Source organism: Chlamydotis macqueenii, chromosome 4, assembly GCF_036417535.1.
Source record: "Chlamydotis macqueenii isolate bChlMac1 chromosome 4, bChlMac1.mat, whole genome shotgun sequence".
NCBI lineage: Eukaryota > Metazoa > Chordata > Aves > Otidiformes > Otididae > Chlamydotis > Chlamydotis macqueenii.
This window is the reverse complement of record NC_141559.1, coordinates 703,524-715,902: the sequence shown is the minus strand read 5'-3', so window position 1 is coordinate 715,902 and position 12,379 is coordinate 703,524. Positions and strand designations below refer to the sequence as shown.

Below are 12,379 nucleotides of genomic sequence, written 5' to 3'. Positions count from 1 at the left end.
TTGAGTTTTCACTGAATTCCAACCAACTACATGTACCTGAGGCATTACAAGTCTTTATGCCACCAAGCTTGTGTTAGTGGTGACAGAGTGTCAACCAGAAGGGATCAAACTTGATTTTTTTTAAGAGTCCAGGCTAGAGTCTTGCTGGACTGAAATCAAGAAATACCTTTCCAGTTGTAATTGTGGAATCTCTACCCTTGGAGATACTCAAAAGCCACCTGAATGTGGTCCTGGGCAACTGGCTTTAGGTGGCCCTAGTGGAGCCGAGGGATTGGCCCAGATGACCACCTGAGGTTTCTTCCAACCTCAGCTGTTTTGTGAAGTTATACTGAAATGAAGCTTCTGCATATGCTTAGCTTTTAAGAAACAAGTGCTTGTAATGCTTTCCTGCTATGAAAATACTATTAAAAATACATCTGGTTATCAAAATCTTTCGCAGGCTAAATAAGCTCTTATTGGCACTGAATCTTAGAGTTCAGAGATGTCATATTTTCCTACTGTTGTGCCAAAGCTATTAAAGTTGCACCTGAAACTAACAGCTCTAAACAGGCAGTCTTTCTTTGACTTTACTGTAAGAAAGATAAAGTCCTATTCTTCAATCTGTTTATGGATTGCTGGTTTTAATAAAAAAAAAAATCTGACTCTGCACAACTGCTCTTCAACATGCACAGTTACAACTGGTTTGTGCTCTGTATTTAAAACAAAGTGCAGAAGACAAAAGTAGAAGTGATCCTGGATTTTTTATTTCTTTTTCTTGTTTTCTCAGAATGCTTGCAGCTATGATTTTCCACCCAGTAAAGATTTTTGACCTGAAGGAATGAAGAGTAGGCAGATGCTCAGAGAACAAGCGATAAGGATCTGGGAATATTTTTAAGACCCGCAGCTCATGTCAAACTGAAATCCTTTACAAACAGATTTACAATTAGCTGCTTAGCCATGTTGTGATGAGATTTCTGGGGACTCAAGGAATTCTCGGTGGTTCAGAAAGAACTTAACCTTCTAATATGCCTCGTGTTCTGTCAGCTATGCAGAGGCAATGGAAAACATTTGTCAAAACAGATGGCAGCGCTAGCCCCCCGCCATCGAATACACATGGTAAGTTCAAGGTCCAGTTAATGGCGGGTGAGCCAAGAAACATTTGGAGATTTAGTTTAACATTGACTACACCCCAAAGAATACACTATTACAATTCCAGGACTTCTTGGCTATGGCCAAACTCTGAATACTGCAAGAACAGTCGTTCCATAGTTTACACTTCCAGCCAGAAGAAAGAACTGCTGAGGTGCACGAAAAGTAAGATGTAGCAGTTAACACGGTTTTCAAGGTTTTTGAAAGGACATGTTCGACAGCTGCCTCAGTCCAGCAGAACATTTTTTTGCCCAGAGCTTCGTGATAGTCTGCTATGCTGTTCAGTTGCTTTTCATACACTAAAATAAATATTATCTTAAAAGCAATTATGTGTATAGAATATACAAAGAGACGAAATGTGAAAAGATCTGTTTTCTCTATTAAAAATGCTGGCATATGACACTGAAGTTTCACGGAGCAGTTAAGTAAAACGTGGAAACTATGATCTGCGTAGCTGAAGTTCATAATTGCTGGCTGCATGACTACAAAAAGCAAAACAGTTGCAGAGATGTTGTCTTACATGCATCCAATGAAATAGATACCAAGGTAATTTGTGCTGATTAACTTAATAATGAAAAAAGTTCTTGCTATTATTTAAACAGTTCACTGTTATATAAGCGGATGCTACTTGCGATTTGAAATATGAACACAGAAAAAGCTACGAAGTGTTTGCAATAGTGACATCAGTGCGTTGTGTTGACCCTAATCAAGATCCTGGTTATTTAAGCAGGTATGATTGTGTAAGGGTAGCTTTTTCCATGGAATGGATACAAGGGAAGGATGCAGTGCTAATCACCGTGATGCAGCAAGTGCAATTTTGTACTGCTCCTCGTCTGTCTCTACCTATGTACTCTTTGCCTGCTGTTAGGAATTAGGCCTTGAAGACTGGAAGTCCGCTGCTGAAAACATAAATAACACTTTAGTCTCACACACAAGTGCCTGTCACCAGGTTCACGATGCTTCTTCCCAGTTGCACCTTGCTGCGCTCCCTTCCACACAGCCCAGGGAACATACAGCCTCACCCCAAAGTCAAGAGCAAGGGCTGAAAGATGACTAATGTGCCTGAGAGTTGTCAGACTGCCCGTATTTGCTTTCCTCAGCTTAACATTAATGACTTCATAAGGATTAGTTAAGCCTACCTGACCTCCTCTACTTTTTTTTTCTAGAATTTCTTGAACCTAGGACAGACTTTTAAACTGACGAGTGAAAGCCAAGTTACTGTTAACTGTACCTTACGGTAAGCTGTTAAACACCCAGTGTTATACTTTTTTTTATTTCCTTAGAGTTGTAAAGAAACACTAATATGCACTGTACCCTGTGTAACTTGCATATGAGCGTGGAATGATGGCAGGTACTTGATTTCTATACTTGTGGTTTCAGATTGGACTGAGAGACCACACTTAAAATCCAACTCATCTTATAAATATGTCAAATTCTTCCTCCTCAAAACCCCTGCGATCTTTATGCAACAAATTTGGCAAATGTGTCACTGTTACTTCCTGAAAAGCAGAATTGGAAGATATGTGAAAAAAAGCTGTTAAGTTTTCTCTTAGGAATCAGGCACTGAAGATCAGTGCGTGACCACTGTGCAGATGTTAACACACCTCAATCAGCAGGAATATTCAACTTCTAAAACATTGTATGTTCCAAATAACTGTGGCAGATGTGCAGTAAAGTACATAGAAATGTGGGAGGTAATCATTAATACTAAGGGTCTTGAGGATCTTCTTGACAGATAACAGCTTGCTGTTGTGGCTGTCTCGGGAGGATCGCTGTTACTTGGAAGGAGCACACTTCTATGCCTCTTCTTGCCAGTACCTGGGATTAATTAAGTCTGCTGTTACCTAAATATCTCTATAGACAAGAATCTACCTTGAAGAAAGCAACTGCAGAGATCCAAATGGAATGACAAAGAACTAGGCTTGCCAAATTTGTTGATATAGATTTTTTTTTTTTAGCTGAGACTTTCACACTAACAAAAATCACTGCTGGATTGAAGCACTTGGAAACAGTAAAGGGGATGAAGATGGATGTACAAAACTAGAAAAGTCCTTTAAGTATATCCTTCATTTACAACAGAAAATCTATAAATGAACTGCATTTTCAGAAGTCTGCCTAATGAACAAGGTATTTCTTGGGTTTTTGTGAATGTGTCCAGTACATACAAATAAAAGAAATGTTATTTTTGCTTAATGCCTCTATAAATGTAGGTTCTCTCACTTTAATCTTACAGTGACAATAATACAACATATTATTTCATAACTTGCTGTGGCTATTAATCCTATGAGTTTAGATTATTTTACTAAACCCAATCTAATTTTACCAGCCTGCCACTTTATTGTCCCAAACTTGTCCTCCTTTGGCAGGGCTCCTTTGTAATGTTGACTTATAAAATTCTGTGAGAAAGAACAAAGGTGGCCTCCTGTTTCTTATTACACAGGATCAACTGATCAGATAATTCAAAGTCTGACAAAATCTCACTGATTTCAGCTGTATGCAGTAAGCATTACTGTTGTTAGGCCATGTTAAAGTAAGAGCACAATTCCCCATTCTTTTGTAAACGGCATGAATATGCTGTGCTTAGCAAGTACCTTTTTCTCCTGCAGAATGTGGCTTTGGCTTTGTTTTGAATTTTAAAATATGCCATGTCATTTTAAGTTGAAAACGGTGTGATTTACTAACTGTTCTTGATAGATTGTGTTGGCATCGTGTGAGGACTGCATTCTAGCTTTCTTCCCTGAAAATACAGTCAGTTCTAAGAAAGCAGCATTATTCTTGTGAAAACAGCATTTGTATTTCTCTTGCATGTTTATCCTCAGCATCATCTTACTGGGAACATGTTTAATCTGCCAAAAGATCATCTGAACTCTGACTGCAAACCATTCTGCAGTCCAAAATTCTCATCCAAATCCATCTGACTTCAGGTAGGTAGCGAACTTCAGATTCTCTAAGCACATTATCCACAAACAACTTCACACTTTTCCAAGCCTTACGAGCGCTGCATATTCAAAGCACTGTTCACTTATCGTACTTGTCGTATAGTTAGACTGTATAAATTCTATCTAGGCAGTTTGCTTTTGGTCTTACCTCTGTATTCACAACCTCATCGTGCTGAGAAGTCTTACCCCAGGCTCCTTATCCTGAAAACTTGGGGCTTTTTATTTGTTTGAATAACTTCCATGGCTTGTAAGCACTCCAGCTCTTGTTCAGTCGGTGTTAGCTAGGCTGGTGCATGCCTCTGCACTGCTTGGGTTTTCTTTAATCAACATATGGGCTATAATATATTGTTTGTTTTTGCTTCTGATGTCATGGGAAAAAGTGTTGCTTGAGTCAGTATGGAAACTTGCCCAGATACGTTCAAGTTGTTTCTTCCTTGACTGTAGTATCTGCTTGAAACTTTTCACTTGCCTTCTAATGGTTATTCCTGCTCTTCCACAGACTGTTTCCAGTCCAAATATAGAGCTACTTGATTGAAAAAATCCAAGAAGCAGTTCTCTTTTTGGCACATGTTTAGCGATCCTGACCAAATCCCTTCTGAAATGCTGTGGTCCAGTTTGTCCCAGAAGGTCACAGACTTGCTAAGGCTGTCCCTGCGGACACTTCGGTCACTCCTGTGTCTGCACAGCTAGAAAAACTCTGCTGAAATCTGGAATGTTTTTCAAACCCTTTTTTTCCCCTCCTTCTGAAGTCGCTGTGAGGAAGCAGTGACCTAGGGTACTCTTGTGAAACTCCTATTGACCCCCAACTTGGAACGTGCGGCTGGTTCGGGGTTGTGCCCTGCCTCGGGGTACTGTGTTTGGGATGGGGGTTTTGGGGTTTTTTTGTACTGAAGGGACCTTTCAGATGATATTTGGGAATGACTTTAAAAGCACAGCCAAAGTGATTTTATTTGCTTGGCTGCTTAACGAAAGAATATTAGTCAGGGCAACCTAATGTAACTCCACTGATATTAATAGAGCTGGGTTACAACAAGCCCTTAAGTTCTGGGGAAACTATTATATGTGCTGAGCTTAAAAGGCTCTCATGCTGTCTTATGGTGTATAAATAGTGTTAAGAGTGTTTAATGTGCAACTACTTCTAATTAGCTTTTAATTTCTTAACTTTTCTGTCATATTTTTCCTGTTATAGTTTTGCTGTGAGAAAACCGAGCTCTGCTCAAGATAAAGCTGTCCTGGGCTGTCCCTTGGACCTGCTCAGGACAAGAGGCTCCGCAGGCTTCAGGGCTTGCGTGTTCCTGTTGAAACATTCAAAAAATCAAAATATAAATTTTCTGTTTTGTAAATACCAACTGGGATTTTTCTGTAACTCTTAACCCAACTGATTAAGAATGGCTTTATCCTTGGGACAAAAAAGATACCGTTCTAACTCAAGGGTTGTCTTGCTGCCAGATTTCAAGCTTCTGTTATAAATCATCATGGCTCTTCAGTAAAGAGATGAAAAATATGAATGTTGGCAAAACTAGCCTTCACGACATTTGTTCCAAAAATGGCTGAACTATTTTCTATCAAACTTAAAAAAAAAGTTCCAGAGTCCAAGAAGAAGAAATTTAAACCTGGCACGTTGAAGTCTTTCATTACATACTTTAGTTTTCCAATATATCGTAATTAGTCAGACTGAACTGTCAGTATCACAATCTGCTCACCTCTTAAAAGTTAAAACTTGTAAAGGGAATGGTCAAGATACGTTCATTCTCTTTCTTTTGAACAGAAGATACCTTGGTAGACAGACAAGATCCTTGAACAGAACACTTATTAGCTACCTGGATGATATTGGAAGATAGGAAAACATCTTTAGTAGAGCATGTATATTTTTTTAAAGATACAGAAAAGAAAGTCTGGAAAGTGTAGTCAACACTTTAAGCAATTAATTTTGCTTAACTTTTTCCACGATGCTTGCTAGCATGTAGCCAATTTTTGTCAATTAAACTATTAAAAAAAACTTACTTCCGTTTCCCTAAACAAAACCCCTCATCCATTGCAGAATAGCGGTCATGTCTTGCAAGAGCTGCAAAATATTTTCTAGCATTCTAGGTTGTTACGTGATTTCTTAGTTTCATGTAAAATGACTTTGTTCTTACTCTCGGAAGTGATGCTGGTACTTATCTTTTAACACGTTATGGGGTTAGGTTTACCTCAATGTCACCTGATTAACCACTCCTATTTTTGTTGGCGTTAGGAATACTATATGATATGGTTGGCTGAGGAACTATATCTAGGGAGATTTTTTTTTTGCTTTTAGCTGGCTTTGGAGGAACTGCTGAAGACTGCAAAACCTAAACAGCGAAAAGGTGCTGCGATACCCTGACTTTTCTCAGGCAGTACTCATCAGAGAAGGCAAGTGCATAATTTCACCAAAGAATTAAAAACATCCTTATACATTATTGAAATAATGTGTATTCTATTCTCTAAGGCACTTTAGATTTCATCTCAGTGGGGAACTAGGTTATAAAACACACAGACCTTATTGAAGTTGGTTTCTTCTGGGCACCCTTAAGTTGCAATGAAGAAGATGGCAAAATTTAATTCATCTACAAATGGACTTGGAATAACAACTACTTCAATGCAATCTTCCTTTTATTTGGAAGCTAGGATAGTGCTTTTTGTTAGTTTGTCTCATCTATTGCATTTCCAGGCCATCTATCATCCCCTTTAGCTGCTCCTACCTATGTGATAAGAGAGAAACCAGGAGCCAGGCAGAGAATCTATGGACCATCACGACACCTTTGTCTCTTGCATTCAAAGATTTTTGCTCAGAAAGAAGCATCTGTCCCCTAAGAACACCACTTGGCAATGACAAATGTGCATGTATTCTGACATTCAAAGGGATCATGTCCTGAGATTGCTCCTTAGTTACTGGTCTGTATGACCAGTGTCTTTCAAACAGTGGAGGTGATATCCTGGATATTTTTGCTATTTATAATTTCCATTGTTGCAGCTCTCTGGGGATGATTAGATTGGATGACTTCAGTGGTGGGATAGCTATTGATATAAATAACTTTCCAGAATATTTCCTTATGATTTCAGAACAAACTGGCCAGTAAAAAACATCTCTGAAGGAGTTCAGTTCCCTAGTTATTTTCTGAAAACCACACTGGGCACTGATCTGCCTACAGAAGAGCGAAAAAAAATTTTCAAAGCTCATCTTTGCCTAGGCTTTTCATTAAAAAAAAAATCAATTATCAAACACCTAGGTCCCATTTTCAGGAGTCTCAGGCTCCTTGGTTTCTTAAGCATTTCTGAATATTGTGCTTTCTGAGAAGTTTAGAGAAAATGGAAGAAATGCTCACCTAGATGAAAGCCAAAATAAACTCTATGTACTCATCAGTGATCAGAAATAGTGTTGTTCAATGAATAGCTAGGGAAATCTGGACAAGGGTTGGATAATTATCCAAAATTCTCCACTTATTTGAAGCAGACCTAAAGGTCTGCTGTTGGAAAAGGTTCTTCCTGTGAGACTCCCTGTGTTTCCTGGTTCCAGCCAGGAAAGGAATATTGGAAGACGTGCCTCTCTATTTTGGTACTGATCTCTGAAGGAGGGAAGTAGAGGCATGATGTGTGTTTGAAAATAAATTAACCAAAAAGTTGAACCTGTTTGCCATTCTTTTCCTTTCTAAATCTGAGTTTATGCATTAAAAATGCTCCAACTTTGTGTGTGTGAGTATACAAGTACCATTTGGATAAGCTCTTTAAATAACCTGTGGAAACTGGAATTCTTAGACCTGATTGTTAATCGAATGTCATGAGACTTAACCTAGATGATATTGCTGGCTTTGAAAACACCTGGGGATGTAACCAGATCTGAGGGAAAGAGGGAAGCTTCATTTTGTGAGACATCATACATATGAAAAGACAATCCTTAGGTGAACTTCTTATAACATAAGCAGCTGGCAAAAGAAAAAAGTATTCTATGTAATTTTCTAAAAAGAGTAATTTGATCAAATTGGTTCCTGCTTGAGTTTTAACCTATTGTTCTAACCAAAATTACTCCCTGATGTTTCTTCAGGGCCCAGATAAATAGGCACATGCCTTAAAAAAAAAAGTACATTGGTATTCCTTTTCAGTTATACTTATCCCATCAACTAAATGTATAAGAGCAGTGTTGTTACCTCCATTCTTTCAGCCTTCAAGTGTCCTTACAAAACACTGAGCTAAGGCCATTTCAAAATTTACCTGGTTTAACAAGCTCAAAAGCTCTCCATTTCCCTCCTCCATCCTGACCAAAGGAGATGCCTCTCACATGAATATATAGTAAACAGGCATGTTTCTGCTTTTCTGCTCTACCACTGAATGCTGTCTTTATTAATTACTCTGCCCACAACTGTTTTGTCCATTTTTAAAAGTATTTTCTTTCCTTGTTGAAGTCAGTGATTAATGCCAACGATTATCATGCACTGGGTTTTGTTTAATGAGTTTCTACTTGTATTGTCATGAGATGCCCCATTTCTTAAGCAGTTCTCCTGGCAGGGCTGGTTTATAAAACTCTCTTGCCTGCCAAACTAGGTACTGGATGAGGGTATTAGTCACCTAAAACCATTGGGTGCTGCTGTGAGGTAAAGCTTTCTAGCAGATCTGTAAAAACATGGGAGGAGAGACTTGGCCAGTGGATCACGTTCCCAGCCAAGTGTCAGGCGTATCTGAGATTTCTCCACTGGAAATAAAGGAGATGTTAATGAAGATACCAGGGAGGGATTTTGTCGCTTCCTCTGGTATTTTTTGAGTATCAGCAAGCTGGTGAGCTGGGACACTACCAGTTCAGTTCTCTGCTGCAGAAACCAGTCACTGAGGAAGCTGCCACCTGGCAGTGGGATGTTGCTGCCTCCTTTTTCTGTGCTGCTGCTGCTCCCTGGTGCGAGGGAGAGGTCATGGTGGAAATCCATAACTCATCAGCCACATTAGGTACTCCTTTTTTTTTTCTCATGTTTGCTCTAGATCGACTGTGATAATTGCAGAGAAAAAGAATATTCACTTGCTCTCATCTCCATCCTTGTAACTGAGATTTTTAGTCTTCTACATGAAATTTCACACAGACTTATTTTTAGAGACTTGTTCTGTGAAGCCATCTAGGTTCCTTAAAAAAATCCTACTTGTCAAAGATCAGATCTGAAGTTAACACCTCTCTCCTGTCCTGCTTGATCTGGATTTGCTTCTTCCAAAAAATAAATACTTATATGATCTGTATGAGTCTATGTGGGGTAATTCCCTATAGCAGGAAGGAAAGGTGTTTGTTCAAATTAAGTTAATTTTCAAAGCTTAGAGCTAAGCAGACGTAAAATATAGTAGAAGAAAGAATGAAAAAATAGCACTATTTTTCCACTCTAGCTCCAACAAAAAAAAAATTCATACTTTGTCCTGACTTCTGACACAAGATACTTCCACATTCGGTAGAGTAAGTTGATTATATTGAGTCTAAGCTTCAGAAGAAAGTACTTTTGTTCCCTGTTTTTGATCAGAGATACCTTTCACATGAAATGGCAAATAAATCTTTCATTGTCAATTCCTAGGGGAAAAAAAGCTTTGGAAGTATGTTTGAATTGCAAATAGACACCTTTGCTAATGCATTCATAGTGCTGTCAGGCTTGAATTGCAGATGGCTGCTGTCTGAAAGCTTATCAGGTTACCCTTTTGCCCCACTAGCAGATGGTGAAGTAGCAGAAGGCAGGTCTCGCTTTCCAGGGATTCGCCCTCTACTACTGCCTTGGCTGTAGGTTAAGAGAATGAAGGTCATCCTGTGGAAACGTGGCAGACATCTTGCACTTTGGGATCTGGGTGTAACTGGGCTGGCTCTGACATTTGGAGAGAAATCATGAGAGGTTTGTGGTGTAAAGGTCCAGTATGCTCTTCTTGGAGGGTCTGGGAAGATCGTTCATCATCTGAGCTACCATCATTTCTTCAAAACCTGACCCCTTTGGCCTAGAAAGATATTTCTGAAGGATAAATTGTCTTTTGCTTTGTCGTGTGTATTTTAAATCACATGTGCCCCTCTAGAAGGTCTTAGTCCCATCACTTAATGATGGTGAACAACATCTAACAATAGTACTTGTAACATACCTGTCTGTGATGTGTCCTTTCCTTGCTTCCAGTAGGCAATTTTATTGCTAAATTAACAAGCAAATTGACCAATGTCCAAGTCCCTTGTTGTGTCTTTTCTATGAGCCTGTTGTGTTGTGATGTGTGGGTTTGATTTTCAGGCTTTTTCTTAGGAGACCTTACTAAAGCATTAATGAAAATATCACAAACACTGCAATGGCTTTGAGGCTTTGATATTTATATGGGCTCCCAACGCAGTACAGATAATGAGGTTTCTCTGCATCAGTTTACGTTATAAATTGTCATGTAATTTAGCCTACAAAGAAAATGTGCAAGGGAACATATGAAAGCAAAGTGAAAGCTCTTGGGCTTCTGTGATGGACCAAAATGGCAACGTAGCCATAGTGGTGCTTTGTGGAACGCTGCCACTCTGGAGGGGCCATTGGGATGGGTGAAGAGATGAGAGTAGGAGGCAGTCGCGTTACTAAGACTTCCACAGAGTGTGTGAAAACTGCATCACCAGTGCGGAGAAATGTAGACTTCTGTCATTTCTGTTTGTAGCTCTTTACACTGCTGTGATCAAACAAAGGTGGACAGGGTAGGATTAGTGGCCTGCCATCCAGTGGCCTTTGAGACTACTTACCTTCGTATCCACAGAGACTCACCTGTGCCTGAGGACATCAGTTATCCTCAGCCTTGGTGTTTCCTTGGAGTGGCTGAGGAAACACTTTCTAAAATCATGTCTGTTATGGACTTGAGTTTTCATTATCACCTGAGCTGCTAAGCCTGGTTTTAAGGGTGTTTCTGTTGTGAGGGAGACTTAAAAGCAGAGGTAATAAATCCAAGAACCTTTCCTTTAGTGCTTGTCCTTTTGTTCGTGTTGCAGCTGATACGCGATTGCTAGTTCTCTGTGTGCATGACCTTGCATAACAAACCGGCTGAATTAAAATGTATTTTTCATAGTTTTCTCTCCTGCTCGTGCTGCAGTCTTCTCTCGTGGGAAGGAGCTGGAATGTCATTACATCTTTTGCAAAAGTAATGAGTTCCTCTTGAAGGGGTAAATCAGAAAGTCATAATAAAACACAACAACCGAGGCAGCTGACAACATGTTTTAGCAGCAGCCGAAAACAAAATGAAAAACCTTTCAACCTTGTTCTCAAACTGCTTGTGTTAAAGCTGTTCTGCAATTGCCTGCACAAATGTAGTAGGAATTAACCTTTCCTTGTGTTACTCGAAGACAAACACCACTCTGAGGAAGTGGATAGTTTACAACGTGCTCCACGTGTATGTATTGAAATTTTCATCTCTAGACCACAGCACCAAACTGTTTTTGCACTCTGTTCCTTTCTACAGTTTAACACCTTTTCAGACTCAGTTGTGAATTAATTTTGTACTTTCTTGGACATTTTTTCCCTCCTTTCTTTTTAAGAGTATATTAATTTGATATCCATACATAATTCTTTCAGACGTTATGGAGCTTATAAAACTCTTCAAATAATTAGAAAAGGGTTGAAAATGAAATGAATGAATGAAAGGCTCGGTTATCCAGAATTCAAATGTGTGCAAGTGCTTTAGGCTCTAATGAGGTGACAAATCATTTGCAGGTCTGAAAAATTGTCGTGTACCTTTTAATTTCAAGCTTATGAATAGTGGCCTTGGCACATCTTTTATGATACAACTTCAAGCTATCTGCTGCCCTACTTTGATTCTCATGGCAATATCTTTCAAGATTTCTCCTTGGTTAAAAAAAAAAAAAGCTTTGATACATGACTAAATGCCTTAAGGTAGAGAAGGGTGCTTCTGTCCTTGCGTAAATGGGGAATAAGAGTGGCAGCAGACCGGAGGAGAAAACATCAGGATGAGCTGTGGGAAATCTCTAGGTGCATTCTTCTTTTCATGATTGGTTAATGAATTGATAGGAGCAGAATTCAAGCTGCAGCCTTTTTCAAGCAGTTTCTAAAAGTGAACAGCTATGGTGCTTACACGAACTGCACAAAATGCTTTTGTTTAGGTGCTTGAATGAAAGTTGTTGGATGCCAGGTGCTTCTCAAAATGTGGCCTGAACTCACTGTAGTTTCGAGATAAGTGAATCAATCAGGTGAACACAGACACCATAAAATAACACTACATATCTGTGAGCAATCTGAACAGGGGTAAACTCATAAATATGAACTTTACAAAATAAATACAATAAAGAGTTGGCAGTTTTTGTCATAGGACAGAGA

The 12,379-nt window shown here is 39.2% G+C and overlaps 1 protein-coding gene across 2 annotated transcripts in view; it reads right to left on the bottom strand.

Moving 5' to 3' along the window:
* PDE5A (phosphodiesterase 5A) overlaps positions 1 to 4,604 on the bottom strand; it is a 119,787-nt gene extending 115,183 nt beyond the window's left edge. For both annotated transcript variants that reach the window (XM_086746511.1, XM_086746513.1), the window contains exon 1: positions 4,216 to 4,604. The gene's annotated coding sequence lies outside the window, so the exon portion shown is untranslated. The remainder of the gene's footprint in view (positions 1 to 4,215) is intronic.
* Positions 4,605 to 12,379: the final 7,775 nt, after the last annotated feature.